Genomic DNA, 21,565 nt, shown 5'->3' with positions numbered 1-21,565 from the left:
CCACCATTGCGGCCTCTCCTGTTGCAGAGCACAGGCTCCAGACGCGCAGGCTCAGCAGTTGTGGCTCACGGACCCAGCTGCTCCGTGTGTCCCCTGCATTAGCAGGCAGACCCTCAACCACTGCACCACCAGGGAAGCCCTACATATATTATTTTTTGCTGAGCCATTTCAAAATAAATTTTAGATATCATGGCATTTTACCCCTAAGTACTTTAGCATTCATCTCCAAGAAATGAAGAAGCTGCCTTATGTAAATGCAGTACTATTATGATGGCCAACAAAATTAATTGTAGTCCTCAAATATCATTTATTATCAGTCCATAGTCAAATTTCCCAAAGACTTAATCCCCTAAGTCTTTAGCATTGAAAAAAAAGTTAAACCAGAATCCAAGCTAAAGACTATGTACTGCATTTTATTTGATTGTCGTGCCTCTTACGTCTCCTCAAATCTAAAATTCCTACTAAGATATTAAGACTCTGAGGCTTTGGAGCACCGAGAAGATTATGGTGCTTTCCCCTCCCCCACCCCATCTACCATCCATCTAATTCAAAATAAAAACAATATTGAATTTCAATAAAAGAAATGTAAGCAAGTCCAAGTAGATTCAGATTTTTTCTCCCATCAAGATGATGACTTTGATGCTATCGAAATCTCAAGTGATCACATTTTTAAATACCTCAGCATATGCTTATTTGCCTTGAATGGTCCAGCTCTAGACTCACAGAACTCAGTAGCAATAAAGTGACTCACTGTTTTCAGTTGAGCTGAATGTCTAGAGTGTCTAAACTTCACAGATAGGAAACCACATCCTTAATAGACACACAGAAGTGGTTTTTAGTCCCATTGTACATATAAGCCTTCCAGACACTAAGTTCCAATCCTTTCGGGTAATTTCACAGTGAGTTTCACAATATTCCTTTAAGGCAAAAAGTCACTTAGGCCTGTGGGTTGGAAAACAGAGGATGCAGAACCTTGTTGGTCCTACTTTAACCGGGAACACTCTGGTTACAAAGTGCCTCCTTTGTTTTTGGCCCTTCCTGAGTCACAGGTACCTATGGCTGGGCAAGAGTCCGGAATAGCTGCGGGTATGGGAGTGGGCATGAGGTGCCCACCTGCCTGGGCTGCAACTTCTGCAACTCATAGGATAAACCTGGCATCCTTTGGAACAACACGGAAGAGAAGGAGGTATTTGGGGAGTGCTTTCCTGCAAACGCACACCCTCTAATTGCCTTTTCCTGATGGTCTTTCCTTGTTTGGAAGGGAGGCTCCTCTGAGGACCATTTCTTTGCACCTCGCTTGCAGGTGCACGGTGAGTGCTGCTTTAATTTATTGCACTTTGCCTTGTCGGGGAACCCAGCCCACCCCACCTCTGCTGGGAGAAACGCATTTCCACCTTCCAACTTCATGAGGTTCTGTTGACCCACTTGGAAGAGGTTCATTGTAGCACCTGCTTGTTTTTTCTTCTGTCCTTAATTTGGTTTGCCTTTTATTGTCTTCCAACTGAATGGATTCTTTCTCTTTCTTCTAAGGGAAAGGAACCTGAGAAAAGCAATGCTTGTGGTGGTGACTGCTTGCTAAGGGTAATTACTGTTTTATGTTAATCTACATGTTAAAATGAGCAGACAGGGAATTGCTAAATTCACCATCTTGTTATTTCCCAAGTCTGGTCCTCTTAAGTATATTTGTTGCTTAAATAAAGATGTAACCATGCAAAGTAGAAATGTCCAAATGTACAGTTTTTTATGCATGTGTATATATAGCATTTAAAATTTTTATTTCCATCAGCAAGAGTCATTATAGAATACTTGGAAATTACAGGAAAGCAGAAAGAAGAAACCCAGAGATAACTAGCATTAACACTCTGAATTTATGTCTGGTCATTTAGTCTACATGTTATTTCTCTTTAAATGGGCAGTTTCACTATTACAGTCTAGGACTTCTTGCTCCTGGGAAGTGTGGTCCATAGATGAGCAGCATCAACGTGTCTTGGGAGCTTGTTAGAAATGCAGAATCTGGGTTAGCCTCTTGTTTGCATCCCCCCACACCCCAGAAAAAGAAATGCAGAATCTTGGGCTCTACCACAGACATACTGAATTGTAATTTGTATTGAATGATACTACGTCTCCATTAAAATTTGGAAGCACTTCTCCAGAACACAGTATACCCAGGACAGCAGGTGAAGTGGGTAGGACCCAAAGGCCAAGACTGTTTTTCTCCATTTTCCCTGTGTCACTCTTTCCTAAAATAATTTCCTCAGTATGTGATAAAGACAAAAATGAGGTCAATTTTCTAGCAAGACATAGTAGCCTTGATAAGGAACCCAGCTGTCTCATGCATAAACATTTCATTTAGCAAACATACATTAGGTGCCTGCCGTGTTCCAGGGCACACACGCAGCAGTCACGAAGCCTGCCGTTAAAGCTTGCGTGTACTGCAGTAGAAACATATAGAGGGCAAGGGGAGGGGGTTGGTGGTGCTACAGGGATTGGGCTTGGAAGTCAGAAAGAAAAATGGTTTCTGGGCTGAGTCTTGAAATATAATTCAGTGAACATGAGTTATGAGTATTGCTAGGCTCTGGAGAGAGCACAAGGCTGGATAAAATAGATCCCTTCCTTCAAGGAGTCTGTGCTTGATTTAAGGACAGGGGACAGTGTTTAAAATGATAAATAAAATCTGAAGCACCTTGGTGTTAGGGTAGAACCAGAAGATTAGGGTCTGAATATCAACTTTACAGCTCTGTGACCTCAGACGAGTTATTTCACCTGAGTATCCATTTCTTCCCTAGATAGAAGCAAAATAACGTAAACTACTTCACAGAATTTCAGTGATTTTTTTTTTTTTTTGGCTGTGTTGGGTCTTCGTTGCTGTGTGTGGGCTTTCTCTAGTTGCGGCGAGTGGGGCGGTGAGCGGGGGCTACTCTTCATTGTGGTGCATGGGCTTCTCATTGCAGTGGCTTCTCTTGTTGCGGAGCATGGGCTCTAGGCACGCGGGCTTCAGTAGTTGTGGCTCGCGGGCTCAGTAGTTGTGGCTCGCAGGCTCTAGAGCACAGGCCCAGTAGTTGGGGCGCACGGGCTTAGTTGCTCCGCAGCATGTGGGATCTTCTCAGACCAGGGCTCGAAACCGTGTCCCCTGCATCGGCAGGTGGACTCTTAATCACTGCGCCACCAGGGAAGGCCCTCAGTGATTTTTAAATGAGGTAACATAGTAAAGTTCTTGCCTACAGTGAGTAAAGAATCAGTACCTTGTGGCAAAGATATTTAAAAAGTGTCAAGTGAGTGCCATAGATAGAAGCATTGAGGAGAAACAGAGAAAAGAGAGGCTGTTTCTACCTGGACTGTGAGAGACCTTGTGGCCAGTATGGCCCTGAGGATGTGAATGAGGAAGAGTGGGCCAGTGGGAACCAAAGTGAAAGATGAAGCTGCACTTTTGAGACTGGATAGACTGAGAAGACAGGTAATAGAAACAAGGGATCAAGTTTGGTGGAGGAGAATTCTGTTTTCAGCACGTTCAGTTTGAGGCAGCTGTTGAAAGCTGCGCTTCTGGGATGCAAGTTTGCCCACATGGAATGTTCGTTATTCAGACACATGCCCCTCTGTTCTAGGCTTAGCCAGGGCTGGGCATGAAATGAAGTGCTCAGCTTCACTGGTCCTGGTGTCTGGTCAGAATACCTCTTGCAGAGGGACTCTTTCTTGCTCTTTGGAAAGGTACACATCTATCCAGGGTTTCTCACCAGGATGGAAAACAATGCACAATTTTTTTAAACCTCGAAACTTACCTCTTCTTCCAAAGAAGAGGTATGGAAGAGAACTGAAATTATCTGTGCCTAATTTTTATCCATTGTTATCCTCTTCCTTGGGTTTCTTTTTCTCTGTAAATCTTCTTCCTCCCAACTAATGACCATTAATTGCTACAGAAGTAAAATGCATTGGAAAAAGTTTTCTGAAAAATGGACTAAATGCTCTAACACCAGTGATCTCTATTTCTATTTGTGTTGGTTTCAACCGTAGGCTCCTTTATGATCTCTCTTCATATGGAATAGACACAGCCTACAAGTAACCGTAGTTACTGGCTTTTAGAGGTTACAATCAGCCTGCCAAATAAAATGCTAACATTTTGCCAAATTTGTTTTATCTCTGTCTCTCTCTGTTTTTGTCTCTCTGTTTCTGTATACATACACTTTAAAACAGTTTTGCTGAACCGGTTGAGTTAGTTATAGAGGTCATGACCCTTTACCTGAAATATTAATACTTTAATATGTATCTCCCAAACACAAGAATATCCTCCCACATAGTCCATAATACGGATTCAGATTTCCCCAGTTATTCCAGTAATGTCTTTTTATAACCCCTCTCCTCATCCAAGATTCATCAACAGTCATTCACTGCATTTTGCTTCTTTTCCTTTAATCCAGAACAGTCACCCTGTTTTTGTTTATTTTTGTCATTCATGGCACTGATATCTTGGAAAATGCCAAGATAATTGTCTTGCAGAAAGTACCACAAGTACTGGATTTGTTTGATTGTTACTTTATGATGAGATACAGATTAAGCCTTTTGACAAACATACTACATAGTCCCTGTGGAGACATGACATTCGGTTATCCTATAGTTGATTGTGGCAACCAACACTTGGGTAAGGTGGTCTGCCAGAGCTCTCCATTATAAAGATACCTCTTCCCCTTGGTAAGTGATAAGTAATCTGTGGGGTGATATTCTGAGGCTGTGTGAGTATCCTGTTCCATAGCAACCCTTTCCCTAATGGTTTTAGCGTCCATCAATGACCCTTGACTGAATCAATCATTGCCTTGGTGGTTGCAAAGTGGGATTTTCTATTTCTGCTATTCCTTTGGTGTTTATTAGCTGGCTTTCTTTGTAAAAAAGAGCTTTCCACTATCCCCCTTTCCATGAATATCTGTGGATTTATGGTTCCTTTTTAAAAAGTTGAGTGTGTTATAATTTATCCGTATCATCCTTTTTGTTGTTCAAATCGTACCACATTTGGCCAGTGGGAGCCCCTTCAAGGCAGCTCCTGTGTCCTTCTGTCATGTCTGCATTCATATTTGAGCACTTCTTGCTTCCTGGCATAGTTTGATGTTCTAGGCTTATATTGTACTTTCCTTACCCCCGGGCCTGGACCCAACTATTTCTCCAGTGAGCTATGGTGCTTAGAAAAACAAGATCTGGGTACTCAGACTTTTCTTTAAAAATGCATATAATCCAGAGAAAGTTAAAATTCCTTAATCATTTGTTGAAACTCCCCCATTCCCCAGCTTCTGCTGAAATATTGCCACGGAGTCATTGGAAGTTTAGAAGTTGGAAGGAAAGGACCAGTGAGAGGAGGAGGCCGTCGAAAGAGAAGGTCATTGGGCTTTGGACCAGAGGTGGTGTAGTGATGCAAAAAGGGGGAGTGAGATAGTGCCAAGACCAATTTAGATTATGTTGGAATTCTGCCCACAGAGTGACTAGAGAGCCTGAGAAAATAATTTCTGCTTATTTTCCAGGTAGACTCTGAAAATTGGTTGCCCTTTTTTATATCCAGTAATGCTAAGAGAGTGTATTCCCCTGAGCTATACATATGCTAATTCTTAGAGCAATTTAAGAAATATAGTTTCCATACTGAGAGTTCCTAAGTGTTCTGTATTTTCAGAGTCAGTGTGAGGTGTATATAGGTAGATGTATATTTCTGCATGTTTTCTTTTAAAAATTAAAATTCATAGTTTTTATTTTGAACACTCCTAACTGAAAATAGTATCTGAATTTATTTGCTGATTATAATACTTGCTTGCAAATTATTAAAGGCGCATATGTGCAGCATTTTAGGCAGCAACTTGTGAGACACAGGAGCCAAGAATTTCAGTTATTTTCCAAAGTAATCAACATACATTTGATAAAATGATAGTCTCTGATCTTGAACTTGAACTGATTTTTCTGGAACTCAGAATCACCTCTGTGATCTCTTCTTGTATATGATAGCGTAATTAAAATATTCATTTGCCTCTTCTATTCTGTGAAACAAAACAGAACAAAACATGAAATCAGTAGCTTTGTTTCCATTTGATAGGGAAGTTATGAAAATGCTTAAAAATACAAAAGCAAATTTGAAACAGAAGGGTTTTTTGTTTGTTTTCCATTGAAGTCAGCATTTTGGGAAGTAAAAAACAAAACAAAACAGAGACTAGTACATCTATACTTTGTACAGCAGGAATATGGTTATTATTCAGATGTATACACTGCATGTTACAGATGCTTTATAATTTTATAAAACAAAACCACGCACACACACACAATCACTGATTTTTAATCCTCAGTGCATTCTTGAGAATGGAGAGTGGTACTAAAGCAATTGCTCTACACCAAATAGTTACTGGGTATTTGATGTGAGTAATGCTATGCTGAAGATGGAAAGGGGCACATCCTTTAAATGTGCTGCTGGCCAGTATAGGTAAGTGAACTCGGGTTGTGTGGTGGCCAAATTGTTCCACACTGGCCCTTGACTTCAGAGTATTGAAGTTTCACCATTTAGTTCTTATGCAATTTCAGTGCATGGGATTAAACTAAGCAGACTGATGACTAATAAGGAGTCACCGTTTTTGGCAAATGGATTCTTTTCAAAGTCCAGTTTTATGGTTATTGGGAAAATTTTTAAGACAGCTGAGTTCTTTTGGAGGTCGTAAAGATCAATATCTCTTTCTTACTTTCTATCGAAAACTCCCCGAGTGAGGCACTCATCCCCACAACCGAATCCATTGCTTCTTGTATTTCTTTAATCTTGATCTTGTTTGAAAGGAGCTTTATCCAGAGCACAATTTCTTCATTCATAACTAAATTTCTTTCAGACATTAAGACAGCTAATATGCAATTATATAATTAAAAGTCTTCTTTCATCTGGATTTTACTAAATCTATAACTGTTTTAGCCAGTAAAAGCAAATTATATTTTGGCCTCTAAAATGGATTCATATACTTTGAACATCTTTTGGGATGTATTTGCCCTTGAATTATGAGATAGAAAATACTTTCTGTGACTGGATCTGTTAATACCTGTGGAGGAAGCATCTGGTACCCTTGTTCTTGGGCTGGAGTCACATTCAGAATTAAAGTGGGGGTAAAAAGAGGCTTTTTCCCCCACCAAATGCCTTAGTCCTATTTTTATATAGCACACGATTATTTCTAACTATAAAAGTAGATATGATTATTGTGGAAGATTTGGGAACCACAGGAAAATGCAAAGAAAATAAAAATTATTCTATCCTTATTCTGTTATCTCTAATTAGCAACTATACACAAATGTTGACTTTTCATTCTAGTCTTTTTTTCTAGGTATAGATACTTTTAAACAAAATTGAGATCATATGGAACAAATCATCTTATAGTCTGCATTCCCAATGAACACTGCTTAAAAACATTTTCTCATTTTATTAAATATCTTACAGATTTTAAAAAACTTTATCCATTGCTGAATATTTATATTTTTAAATTGCTTAAAATGTTATTACTTTAATGGAAAACTTCTTTGTACATATCTTTATGTATATCTTGGACTTTTTTTTACGGATAACTTTAATCTTTTAAAAATTTATTGGTTTCAAGGAATGACAAGTAATTCAGTTTCTCCTCTCTAGCAATTCTGGCTAAGTCCTCTTGTCTGCAAGAATTGTATCTTTATAACACCATCATGTTGGTCTGTCCGGAATGGTGCAGTAACGCTTCATTTATCTAACACCACCATTACGGAACTTCTCATAAATAAATTTTTCACGTAACTGAAACACCCTTAAAAGTGTCCATACTAGGTTATTGTAAAGTATGTGAGTGTGATTCTTTCTAAAATTAAATTACATATGTTGCTATCCTCTTTAACATAATGAAAGTATTTGAAAATCATAATTTAACCCCTCTGGTCTAAATCACAAGCGTCCTGGGACTTCCTTTGGTGGTCCAGTGGTTAAGACTCAGTGCTTTCACTGCATGGGGCTGGGTTCGATCCCTGGTCGGGGAACTAAGATCCCATAAGCCATGTGGCATGGCCAAAAAAACCCCGAAAAACAAAACAAAACACACAACACACAAGCATCCTTGTAAACACTAGTTATTATACAGTCAGTTCTGCTAAAATGCAATATATGTGTTTCTAAAAACCACCATGCTATGCAGTAAACCCCCCAGTGCTTAAGGGGAAAGTAGGATCAGGGACATAACACTCAAAAACCTTTATCAGTGAGGCAGCCCAGCACTGGAGCCTACCTGGGCTCTTTGGTGGGGCTGATGGCAGACTCTGGGAGGGCTCACGCCAAGGAGTACTTCCCAGAACTTCTGCTGCCAGTGTCCTTGTCCCCATGGTGAGACACAGCCACCGCCCGCCTCTGCAGGAGACCCTCCAACACTAGCAGGTTACCTGCGCCACTCGTAGAGCCATTTGTGAGGAAAGCCTGTCACATGGCCCTGCCGACCTGGCCACAGCTGACTGAATCACAGGGGACACGGGTTCAAGCCCTGGTCTGGGAAGACCCCACATGCCGCAGAGCAACTAAGCCCATGCGCCACAACTACTGAGCCTGCGCTCTAGAGCCCACAAGCCACAACTACTGAGCCCACGTGCCACAACTACTGAAGCCTGCGCACCTAGAGCCCGTGCTCTGCAGCAAGAGAAGCCACTGCAATGAGAAGCCCGCACACCTCAACAAAGAGTAGCCCCCTTTCGCCACAACTAGAGAAAGCCACGCACAGCAACGAAGACCCAACACAGCCAAAAATAAATTAAAAAAAAAAAAAAAACCTTTATCAGTGACACATTAAAAAAAAGTAAGATGGGAACTGAATAAAAATCGGAGCACAGTTTTACACATATTAGTTGGTCAAGAAGTAAATAGATAAAAAGTGCACTAAATATGGCATTTTACCTTGAGAAAGTCTTGACATTTCCTGTGGACTGAGGCCCTGGAAGGGTTGCAGTTTATGCGTCACTGTGAAGTGGTGGAAAGAGGGTTACCTGAAATCAGAAGGAAAGTTGGGGCACCCAGCTTGGAAGCTGTGGCTTGGCACATGTCGGGGGGACTGAGATCGCCAACAGATATTTGAGGTGTGGGTTTTGTGCCTTTTGTGTATCCTTAGACAGCTGGGTTCCGCCCCGTGCAATCTTCTGCTATTACCTAATGTTTCTTGCAGTGAAATCATACCTAAACAAATGTGAAAATCAAGTTACGCTCAAGTTGCTCCCTACTGTATCAACCTTGGAACAAACACGAGTGTTATAGAACTGAGTGTACTGTGTGGCACCAGCGTGATGTCTAGGGGATATTTCTGCTTGTCTCTATCCTAAATGGAGTTAATACATGTAAAAACACTTAGAGAAGAATCTGGCTTGCGAGTGTATACTGTGTAAGTGTAACAATAACATTGTAATAGTAACTCTAAACTGTAACAGTAACAATGACAGTAATAATAAATGATGACTATTGATGCCTGTGGGATTCTGACTGCCTACCGTGGCAGTGCTTCCTGCCTCCTCCTAAAGGACCTATTTCTCAATCTCTTATGGCTTTTAAATGAATTTATCACGCTTCTTAGAATTACATCTAACGTGAGGCCCAGTGTGGGAGAGGCTGACAGGTGCACAGACTTTAGGTTATGGTGTACCTGTGGCATCTGTTACACCTACTTAAACTTGTTTATCTTATGAATGATGTATTACCTATGTATTCATTCACAGCATTGTTGGGGGAAGTAACTTATGTTTTAAGTGAGATTATCATCATGCAGAATTTTCGGATTTTCTGTTTTATTAGAAAAAAATTGGGACTTCCCTGTTGGCGCAGTGGTTAAGAATCTGCCTGCCAATGTAGGGAACGTGGGTTCAAGCCCCGGTCCGGGAAGATTCCACATGCCTCGGAGCAACTAAGCCCGTGTGCCACAACTACTGAGCCTGTACTCTAGAGCCCTTCGGCCACAACTACTGAGCCTGCGTGCCACAGTTACTGAAGCCCGTGCACCTAGAGCCTGTGCTCCACAACAAGAGAAGCCACCGCAGTGAGAAGCCCGCACACCGCAACGAAGAGTAGCCCCCGCTCACTGCAACTCTAGAGAAAGCCCACGCAGAGCAACAGAGACCCAGTGCAGCCAAAATAAATAAATAAATAAATTTATTTTTTAAAAAAACTTAACACGCCTCTCCTCATTCCCACCTGCAAAAGTGAAGTGTGCTTCAATGGATACATCTGAAGGGCATCTACAAGTTGTTGATGAATTTCTTTAAGTTGTTATTGTTCACTTCTATTTACAACTGCTTCTGTGTTTGTGAGATGAGCTCATCTTTGGAAGGTGAGGCAAGCAAGTGTGATTTCGGAAGACCTTCCCTCCCAAGTCACAGTATAATTAGAAGTCCACATCCTCCCTAAGTTGCTTTTTAGAACTCCCTGAGAAGGACATTTTTATCGTGAACGGTTGCCAACAAGCCTTGCTGATTCCGGCTTTAGTAACTTTAATTAGATGACAGATCAAAACACCATCTAGATTTAGCAAGTCTTGTTAGTATTGTTCTGAAAGAAAAGAAGCTAATATAGCTCATCATTTAGATATTCCAATGAAATCTGTATTTTAATTATGCAGAGGCTGTGAATAGCAATGGGGTGTTTTGATTTTTAATTTCTAATCTGACTTTGAATGTTAACTTTTTGTCTCTACACAATTTCTAGATATATTCGGGCTGCCTGACCTCATTGAGTGATTGCTATTAATTAACAAGACTTTGTGGGAAAAGGGAAATTGCCTTCTGAGCTTTGTACCAAAGACCTGGGAAAAGTAAGTAATTTTCTAATTCGCTTTTTAAAAATTTTGTTACATTTCTCTCAGAAAGTTAACAGTTTGTCTGTGGCTTTTCTACTTCCTTTCTTTCCTGGCTTTGTAAGTTTTATATGCTCTTACAGACTTGAAACATGGAAAGGGACTCAGGAGACCTTTAAAAAAAAATAAAACAACCTTTCAGGAGATTAGGATGACTTTCTGCAATGTGCCATTTCTTTGTGATTTCATAAACTGAGTCCTCAAGGTTGTGATAAAACCTTTATTAGGTGTTCAGTAGATGAATTAAACTCTAAAGGTAAGACAGTGTAATATGGTGTGACAGAAAAGTGAGTCCAGTTTTCTGAGCTTCAGGAGTTTTAGACTTTTAGATAAGCTCTTCGGTTCTGAATTTTTTAGAATAAGAATGTAATCCATTTGGTTCTTTTCTTGTCTGGAAAGGAAAATAAAATGTGGAATCACTTGTTCAATAAGTCCCTCATGTAGCTTGGTTTTGGAAGAATTGATGCATCTGTCAGTTTTATTGTTTTATAACTTTTTCGAGAAACTCTAAGATAGTTTAATTGAGAAACCTGTGTGAATGGCTTGACTATCTTGTAGAAAAAATTGTTTGGTGCCATAAAGGTCAGTTTATTTCCCTGATCTTTTTGAAGAGAAAGGTAAAATGGGCCCTAAAAATAATACAGTCTACTTTTTTGTAGGTAGTACTTGGAAATGTGAGTGGCCCATAAGAATGTAAGTGAAACAACACACATACACATACACACGCACTCACGCATGTGCATTCACACACACCTCCTTTCTGGTGTATTCCGGAAGCAATATCATTGACAGTAGGAACTGTTTGCTCATTAAATCACTAGATAGTTTTCTAAACTTTGTATTCTTTGTGTATTGCAGCTCCTCTACATTTCTGACAGTACAAATGAGATAGTTGAAACATTCCTAAAACAAAACAAGACAGAAAAGAACTATACTCTAGAAGTTCCATAGAAGCATTAAACAGTAAGATCAGATTTTATTGTTATATTGTTTGTAGTGTAAATTTATTTATAACTAAATTGTGTGTTATTTGAAATAATTTTAATAAGGTAAGGGTCTTTAATTATGAAGCTGTCTTGAAGTTAAATAAGATGTACTGAAAAAATATTACATACACACACAGAGTATACACACACCACGAAAACAGTTTCTGAGAGCCATCAAGTCTCTGTTAAAATATAAATCCAATGAAAGCAAGGACTTGGAAAATTTTCTCCAAAAACATTTTTTTTTGTTACAGTGAAACATTTGCAGTAGTGAAATACTATTGTCAGTGGAATTAAAAAAAAAATGATAGCAATATATTTAGTTGAATTTTTTAGCCTTGTATTCACATATTAACCTTAAAATAAAGGATATTTATTCCATCCTGGAAGGATATTTGAAAGAGGATTATGTTGGAAGTCACCAGTCTGTCCACAGAAGTAGAATGAAAAGAGCTTAAGATTAATTCTCTGGCCATTAGGATCTCAATATTTGCAGTGGTGTTTAGATTGGAAATACAACTTAGCCCCAGAAAGTGAGCTACTTAAACTGCCTTTCAAATAATTTAGCATTTCTTTAAAATTTAATATAGTCCCTGGTGAAATATATTCCTTCCATTACACCAAAATATTCCCTTTGTGATATTGCTGTAAAAGTTACTTTTCCATTTTGTAAAAGCAAGGCATCAGTAGGACTTTTGATCACCACAGTAAGCTAAAGACAGTCCCTGTGTTACCAAAGGGACTATGGCAGAAGGATCCCTGCTTACTGAAACTGATGTCATAGGTGAAAATTTATATGCACAGAAGGATATTCACAGTTGACTTTTAAGTTAAAAAGGAGGTGGTTATAATGCATAAGTATGCTCTGTATAAATCTAGTGCTGAAGAACTAGTTATATGGAAGTAAACATTAAGGGAGAGGGCAGAGTGGGGGGAGATGGAGGGAAGTCCCTTCTGAAATTTACAAAAGTCACAGGTGAATGTTTCTGAAAGTACTTTGAAAACTATAAGGGGTACTTAAATGAATTGGTGACTTATTTTGGGGGAGGTTAGTGCAATTTTAGGGAAAATTCAGAACCCTAAACAACCACCACACTTCCTTTTTGTTTTTTTTTTTTGCTGTACGTGGGCCTCTCACTGTTGTGGCCTCTCCCGTTGCGGAGCACAGGCTTCGGACGCGCAGGCTCAGTGGCCATGGCTCACGGGCCCAGCCGCTCCATGGCATGTGGAATCTTCCCGGACCGGGGCACGAACCCGTGACCCCTGCATTGGCAGGCGGACTCTCAACCACTGCGCCACCAGGGAAGACCCCACACTTCCTTTTAACTCCCAGTTTCCTCTACTTTTATTTTTTTCTTAATCACAAATATGTTTTCAAAGACTTCCTTGTTTCAAGTGTTTTATTTAATTGTTTGAAGTAGGTTTGTGGAAACTTGAGTCTATAATATTGACAAAATGTGGATGCACTTTTGAAAAATTAGCCATGGATTATTTTAAAAGAAGTAGAAAATAGCTTGTATTTTATTATCCTGTTTAATACATATTTATGTTTATTTTTATGTTAATACTATCAGAGTAGTATATGCTACAAATTATTTGGTATCCTTTCTTTTCCACTTAATAAATAATGAATTCCCATGCTAATAAATATTTGCCTACAATATCATTTTTAGTGAAAGAGAAACAGTTGAATCTTAGCTTTTTGTTTAATTTTAGGTGATCCTGGCTTTCAGTTAGAAGGGAGTATAAATATGTGAAATATATGGTGTGGGTTTTTCATCTGTGAGCAGAGAATAGACTAGGATTCACCTTCTACAATCTCTACTGTGTTTACTGTAACCAGACATGTTCTGAACAGGAGGCTTGTGGGACTAAATATGTGTTCAAAATGGTAAATGTCACTGTTTGACAGGTACTGTGTATAAAGCTTGTGACTTCTTTGGTCCCTTTGTTATATTACAAGAGTGCAGGTGACATCTTCCTCCCGCTTAGCTGTCTTCATCAATATTTCTGTGCCGAAGGAAGGATTCTACCCATGTATTTCTTCCTCCCAAGAAGCTCTTAATATCTCAGATGAGGTGATGGGTACAGAAGGAACGTTTCATAGACTTTGGAATATAATTTATTGGAGCAAATTGAAATCCAAATTAATTGCAGATGCAAAATGTATTATAGACCTTTGCATGCCTTCTCAATTTTAGGTTCATTTATTAAGCCAGCATTTTTTGCACAACTACCATGTGCCAGGCACTGTGTTAGGAGCTCCTTATAGAGAGATGAACGAGATATGCTCTTGCTTTCAGGGAACTTAATTTGAGTTTCAAATTCAGATTCAAATAACATGTATTCAGTGTGTATCATGTGATATTCTGGATATATTCAAATGAGGCGTTTGACCACTAACATTCAGTAATGATATTCATTGACCCACCCCTTCCAAAATAAATCATGAATAGAATTTTCTAATCCTTAAGGGGTTTTTTTTCCATTGTATTTTCCTGAACTTTTGGTACCTGCTACTACTTGTTAAGTTAAATTAGCAAATAGGAAAAAAAAAGTTAATGAATAACAAGCATTTAATCAATAAACTTAGAACAATGATTTAAAAAACGTGTGTATATATTTGTACACACGTGTACACACACACACACACACATAATATTTGGGAAGCAGTATGTATATAATGCAGTTGTAATTTCTCCTAGTAGAATAATTCTTGGTTCATGTGGTACAGTTAAATATACCAAGATTTCTGATATTCTGCCCTTAGACTGGCTCTGCTGTCTGAACAAGTGTGGAAGTCATAGTAGTGAGTCACTAGATTGTCACAGTAATTCTCAGGGTAGGGATTATTGAAACTCGGGGGAAAGTAACTCTCCAGCATTCACATGGCTAGAAAAGGTTTGAGTTAGGATTCTAACTGTGATCCATCTAACTTTAAAGCCCATGAGGTATCCATCTGACTCTGGTGAGCTTGTAGGGAAGATGGATTCACAAATGCTGTGGGCCTGCTGAGGAAGGGGCGGTCTTTTCCCGAGGAGTCAGGAGTCTGTGTGGCATTGGGCATGTTCCCCATTTTCTCAAAGTCCATCTCTTCATCTTTAAAGAAGAGTTGGTAGTAGGATCTAGCAGGGCATTGGACCAGAGCAATTAAAGAGCATTGGTAAGAGAAGTAGCTAGGCATGTGAGTTGGAGAAATAATAGGTCTGGAACTGGAAGCCACTGCTAGCAATTAACCCTGGGAGTGTGCTGGGAATTGTAGTAAGAGTTTTACATATTTCATCTTATTTAATTCTATATATCAGTTCTGAGAGGTAGGTGTTATCGCCCCATTATAAAGATTTTGAAACTGAGGCTCAGTGAGGTTAAATAACTTGTCTAATGTCACATAGCTAGGGAGTAGAGTGGTCAAGACTTGAACTCAGGTCTGTATGACTCTCATGTTTATGCTCTTAACCACTGTGCTATGATCAGAAGTAATCCTTTCTGTGTGTCAAACTCGCTTAATACCCTACTTCAGTCTCTCTGATAGTATATTCTGATTTTATCTTTTATTGTTTTTAACTTGAATTGGGTTATAGTTATTTACATAATGTTCAATAGACTGTAAGGTCTTGAGGCCTGGGATCCAGTCTCATTCACTTTTTTTTTTTTTGTCTTTCATAACTCTTTGCTCAATAAAATTTGCATTGATAAGATGAATAATCTCTAAGATATTTTGTCCCTTGAAATTCAGTGTTTTAAAATTATATATGTAAAGCTTCTGTTGACGTTATATCAAGTGTTACTTAAATGGGGGTAATTGGATTTTAGTTTGATATTTGTTTATTTATTTATCTATTTAGTTGTTTGATATCTAGATTGATCTCTAAAGTTTCAGGAAATTCCTAATTGCCATTTTATCTTGTGACTTGCTGTCCAAAACTGAAGCTGAGACTAAAATGCACGTCTTGTAAGCCCTTTTGGAGGCTGTAAAGCTGTGCTTGCTGCTTCATTGCTATGGCAGGTATAAAACTGTCTTAAATGATATTTTTGAGTCCATAAAAAATACTACACCATCATTCATGCAGGTAAGGACCTCAGTTTGTGAAAATATGTGGAGCCCTTGTGTTGACGGTTACTCCTGTTGGTCCTGGCTGGTTTCAGATTTAGACAACAAACAGAAGTACTTTTCTGGTTCAGGGCATATTATGGGAGACCGTTGGGGTCAGGCTGCCTAGGTTTGCACCCTAGTTTCTTGGTTTATGAACTCTGTGACTCAAGACAAGAAAGCATCTGTAAAAGGAAGATGGATAAGAAAACAGGTTGTTATAATAGGTTCGTGTACTTGGTTCACTGGGAATTTAGGGAAAAAATATCCGTATTCAGATGGGAGCCACTTTTGCTCAGACACTCTTTAAAAGGAGGCCCAAACTGTGAGCTCGTAGGACAGAACTTGACGGTTCAGTATTACAGCCCGTGTTTATCCCTAACCCTTTGCTGTTTTTAAACCAGAGTTCACGTTCTCTTGTAACTACTGCATTTATTTTCCTGAACTCTAAGGACGTAGTTTAGGCTTTGCTTCATGTTCCGTATGCTGGAGGAGAGTAGGAAACGACGTCTTTTAAGAAAATAGAAAATGTTACTCAAGATCAACATTGCCTCTGGGCTTTGAAAAACGCTGGGGTTTCTTTCATCTTCCAAGAGAGCTGTGAGGAAGGAAAGCAAACCCTGGGGAAGTTTCATAGCTTGTCTCTGCCGCTGTTACTGGAAAAGGGGAAAGTAAGGGCCCGTAAATAGCTGTCATGGCCGCAGTTGATGGCAGGTTCAGGTGTGCTAGAAATAAAGCACAGGGAGCTGCTTATTCCCACGGCTGCTGCTCGGCCTGACAGCCGGAGAATGGGTCTCAGAACGTGGCTCTACAGTGAAAACAAAGTGTCCCGTCCATCACAGGCATACATTTCCTAAATTTCAAGTTGCACAAAGATTCATGATGTTATTCCCTTTTGAGGTTTAATATCTTCGATTGCTAACAAGTTGGGTAAAAATACTCTTCAGCCTCAGTCTTATTCTTGTAGTTTTTGATTGCTTAGTTTTGCACTTTGAAGGAAGGGCAGACTTGGCCTGTACCTTCTTGATGGTGAAAAGCAGGAGCTATCAATAAATGCTGAATTTAAAAACCATTTCCAGGGTTACCTCCCCCCACTAAGTGACCCTTGCAAAAAAGCTTTAGTCTGCTGTAAACTGGTAATCCCTTAATACATGGATACCCTGGTGGGGAAAATAAAATCGGATTGTATACCTTTCCCTTTTACTTGTGCACTAATTGTTGTTCTCCTGCATTTAAAAGCAGATGTTAAACTCTCCCTTTGATGTTCCACAGCAGACAGACTCCAGTTGTGTGTTACCACTTCTGATGCATATCTGTTGTTAAATGAAGATCAGCTTTGGCAAATTACAGTTTGATGGTTACATTTTGACCTGGAGCCACAGAACAGAATGGCAATTTATTCTTTCATCTGACACACATTTAGTAGGTTCCTGCCTGGCCCTTGACATAAACTGTTTTCAAATCTCACAAATACCGCCAAAACCTAGCAAACTTGATAGTGCTATCTCTATTTTATAGGTAAGAAAAATAAGGCGTAGAGAATGATTAGAAAACTTGCCCAGGGTTTCATTGCTATTAAGTGGCTGGGATATGATCTGGGGTTTTTGGCTGACTCCAAAGCTGTTACTGTGGTGGGGAGGTGGGGGATTGGGGGGGGGGAGACTGCCTTTTGAGAGAGGAGTTTATCAGTGGAGCAAAAGATCTTGAGGTGTTGACATAAAAAAAAAGTCATTAACCATGAGCCCGTCATTCATTCATTTATTCAACAGATATTGAGTGTCTATTTTGTGCTAGACACTCTGCAAGGTGCTGGAAATTCAGTGGTGGGCAAGACATAATCTTTCACCAGCTTCAAGGAGGAAAAAGGTATGCAAAAAAGAGTGTTCCCCTCCAAAAGCTGCCGTGTCTTGGTTAGGAGAGCAGAAGAGCTTTTATAAAGTTTTTTTAAGGTGTGGGAATTTTGACGCCTTAATGAAAGTTGTTTAGTTTATTCTTCTTTTATATCAATGTATATACTGTACTAAATTATCTACAAATAGATAGAGAGGTGACTTCACTAGGAGACTTGGCAACTGTACTCCTTGGTTGGGCTGCTTAGGACATGCAGAAATGGAGGCTGGAGTGAAATGGTATTGAGGTTTTTTTTTTGTTTTTTTTTTTTATTTGGTTGCGCCGGGTCTTAGTTGCGCCTGGTCTTAGTTGCGCCTCACGGGCTCCTTAGTTGCAGCTCGCTGGCTCCTTAGTTGTGGCATGCGAACTTTTAGTTGCGGCAGGCACGTGGGATCTAGTTCCCTGACCAGGCATTGAACACGCGACCCCCGCATTGAGGGCGTGGAGTCTTAACCACTGTGCCACCAGGGGAATCCCCTGTATTGAGTTTTAAACAAAGCGTGGTGAATAAAAATTTGAACAATGAGCTGGCAAGGACTGAATCAAATTCAGTTTTGGGATCCCTATTTTATGTAGGAGGACTTAGCACAGTGCCTGGTATGTAGCAAGTTCCTAGGAATTCTGGTTTATTGGTTCAGTGATGAGACATAAAATAAGGAAGAGAGGGGAAAGGAAGCTTGTGGGTTGTGGGGTGTGGGTGGGAGATAAGGTAACATCGAGGAGGAGTGTGAGGGTAGCCGTAAAATAAACGGATAAATAAATAAGGAGAGCACACGACATATGACAGACTTGATTCATATGTACAAACCCTTTTAATATCCAAGGTGGGGAGGAGCTGTGTTTATGTAATCTGGAAATGCCATTGCGTTTGGGTGCCTAAGAGAGAATGCAACTTTCTCTTGACCTTCTGATTGGACTCTTCTGACTTTCTATTCACACATGAACCCACTCTGCCCTCTTTCCCACCATGAACCTTATTTCACTTTTTTGAGACTTTCGGCTTTTAAGCGCGGTGTTTGGTTCTTTAATAAGTAGGGTGGCAATATGTGTCAGTTTGCTGGGACAGTCCTGACTGTGCCTGTTGCTATTTTTGATAATGCCCCCTTTCAGAACCAAGTGTTCTGGTTTGGATGATAAATTAAATGGCCACCCTACTAATAAGGGAATTTGGTGACATTCTGTATCGTTAAAAAAAATAATCTTTACAGCATTCAGACTACTTTGATGAATTACCTTAACGTAGATGTAGTACCTGTAAAATTTCGAAGCAGACTAGTGTCTGGTCTCTTATAATAAGTAGGAAGAAGAGAAAATGAGCGGTACCTGAAAAGATTCAGATGTAGAGAGATATAAGCCAATTTCAACAAGAACTTTAATTACAACTAATGACTGGCATAGCCTATGAGAAAGGGCATTTAAAGACTGTCCTGATGATGGGCAGTGTTGAGGGAATCTAGCATCTTTTGAGATAATCTTGTCTTGATTGCTAGTTTTTATTTAGAGTTTCAGTGTTTCCACAGCAGTGGTAATTTAATTCAGATGTACTTTCACTTGTTCTCTAAGTAGAAAGTAGAAGAAATAATTTCTTAGAACAGAGGTTTTGTCAGAGGTTTAAATAAATGACCGGAGGGGAAGTTGTTGAATTCAAGTTTTTTTCCTTAAATCTGTTAAATTGTGTCTTTTGTAATAGTAGTAAGAATATTTTAATAGTAAGAATATTTTAATAGTAATAATATTTTAATCAAGTGAGATTCACATAGGGATTCAGTGCACATTAATAGAATATATGCTGGGGCTTTTCTCTTAATAAACAGGGTTAAATTGGTTTTATAGTTCACATGGATTTGAAGACATGAACTAGTACTTTGTCATACAGATATATGTAAAAGCTTTTTAGGTATTCAGGTAATGCTGGACAATAATTGCAGCATGAGAGTTGGGGAGGATTAAAATCATGCTTATTAGACCAGCCTTTTCCATATTAATATTGATATTTTATGAGATAATGATGCATTTACCTTCAAGTCCCATAGTTTCTTGTTCCCTGCAATGTTATCTTTCACAGGAGGGTAGATTTCCAGAGTAGAGGGACTGTTTCTATACAATCTTAAAATTGTTTTGGAATAAAATTCTGGCTCTGCCTCAGGCTATCTGTGGGTGAGTTCTTTCTCTGAGCCTCGGTTTTCTAGCCTATAAAGTGGGAATAATGGTATCTATTGCTTAGAGTTTATTAATATAGTGTTTATTCATTCCTGCATCTGTGATAAGCACTAACAAAAAGGTTAATGTTCTCCAAGGCTTAGGAATCAATAGCAGAAACTGAGGTGGAGACACATGTATTATTGTTGGAAGGATGAGACTCAAAATAGTTGACAACCAGATTCTGGCCAATCAGAATGGATGCTGACTATAAACATTGGACAGTCATCACGGTGCTCACCTACTGAATATCATCCTGTGTTATCGGTGTCAGGAAATCTGTTTAACCTGTGATGATTTGCAAGAAACCCATTGTGCCTCCTAGTTATAAATTAATGCTTCCTCTTCTGAGGTGATCAGGAAAGGACACCATCTTCATATGATGAGGTGAACCTAGCTCTCATGCCTGGATTCCTGTCCCAAGGTTCCCTTTTCTTTGGGGACCTTGCTAATCATTGCTGCCAGCACTGTGATAGCTCTGCTATCCCACTCTGCTTTCCTATTTCCCACTCCATCCTTAGCTTGGAAACATGTCCTTAATTCCCTATAGTAGATGAAAGTTGAGTTTATGACCTTTAACAAAACCCTGAGAGTCCCATAAAATTGCTACTAGATATGGCATACTGAGACCCATCCTCACTGGGCCCTTACAAGGCTACCTCTGTGGCCTAGACCACCAGCCCCCTCTCCCAGAAGTGACTATCAGCGTATTTAGTTGTAGAGGCAAGGCATCAAATAGATTAAGGCCCTGAAGAGGGAAGATTTCTGCCAGGTCTTTCCTTCCTAGTTTTCATTTCTTATCTCAGGCTCTGCCTCTTCCCAGAGTAATTGACACTGGGAAGTCCACCTCTCACAGGGCAGATCCTAACCGCTTACCCCAGGGATGGGACGACAATAGCCACAGCTATCAAAAAATTCAGAATCAGTGCAGAGGATTCCATATAATCCTAGAAGTTTCCTTTCCTAAGGCAGGCGTGAGTTGGTTTAATCATATTGGGCATATACTGATGTGGTCAAGAATCTTTAAGAAATTGTTTTGTGATCACCTCACACCTGTTAGAATGGCTGTCATCAAAACTACAAGAGATAAAAAGTGTTGGGGAGGATGTGGAGAAAAGGAGCTCTTATGCACTGTTGGTGGGATCGTAAAATCGTGCAGCCACTATGGAAAACAGTATGAAGGTTCTTCAAAAAATTAAAAATTAAAAATAGAACTACCATAAGATCCAGCAATTCCACTTGTGGGTGTATGTCTGAAGGAAATGAAATCACTATCTAGAAGAGGTATATTTGTTCCCCCATGTTCATTGCAGCATTGTTTACAATAGCCAAGACATGCAAGTATCCGTCACCAGCTGAATGGATAAAGAAACTGTGGCATATATAGCCAGTGGACTATTATTCAGACATCAAAAAGAAGAAAATGCTGCCATTTGCAACAACATGGATGGACCTTGAAGGCATTATGTTAAGTGAAATAAGTCACACAGAGAAAGACAAATACTGTATGATCTCACCTATGGGTACAATCTAAAAAAATCCTGAATTTACAGAAACAAAGA

The 21,565-nt window shown here is 39.5% G+C and overlaps 1 protein-coding gene across 10 annotated transcripts in view; it reads left to right on the top strand.

The window, feature by feature from the left end:
• APBB2 (amyloid beta precursor protein binding family B member 2) overlaps window positions 1-21,565 on the top strand; it is a 379,608-nt gene that overhangs the window by 99,974 nt on the left and 258,069 nt on the right. For 9 of the 10 annotated variants that reach the window (XM_089911829.1, XM_089911832.1, XM_089911826.1 and 6 more), the window contains one exon: window positions 10,691-10,796. The gene's annotated coding sequence lies outside the window, so the exon portion shown is untranslated. Of the gene's footprint in view, window positions 1-10,690; window positions 10,797-11,696; window positions 11,802-21,565 lie in introns of all 10 variants that reach the window. The other variant, XM_089911825.1, reaches the window with a different exon arrangement.

This window comes from Delphinapterus leucas, chromosome 5, assembly GCF_059928025.1.
Source record: "Delphinapterus leucas isolate spDelLeu-1000000601 "Yukka" chromosome 5, BTC_Dleu_Yukka2, whole genome shotgun sequence".
Taxonomy (NCBI): domain Eukaryota; kingdom Metazoa; phylum Chordata; class Mammalia; order Artiodactyla; family Monodontidae; genus Delphinapterus; species Delphinapterus leucas.
The sequence above is the reverse complement of the archived record's forward strand: the minus strand, read 5'-3'. Positions and strand labels throughout refer to the sequence as shown.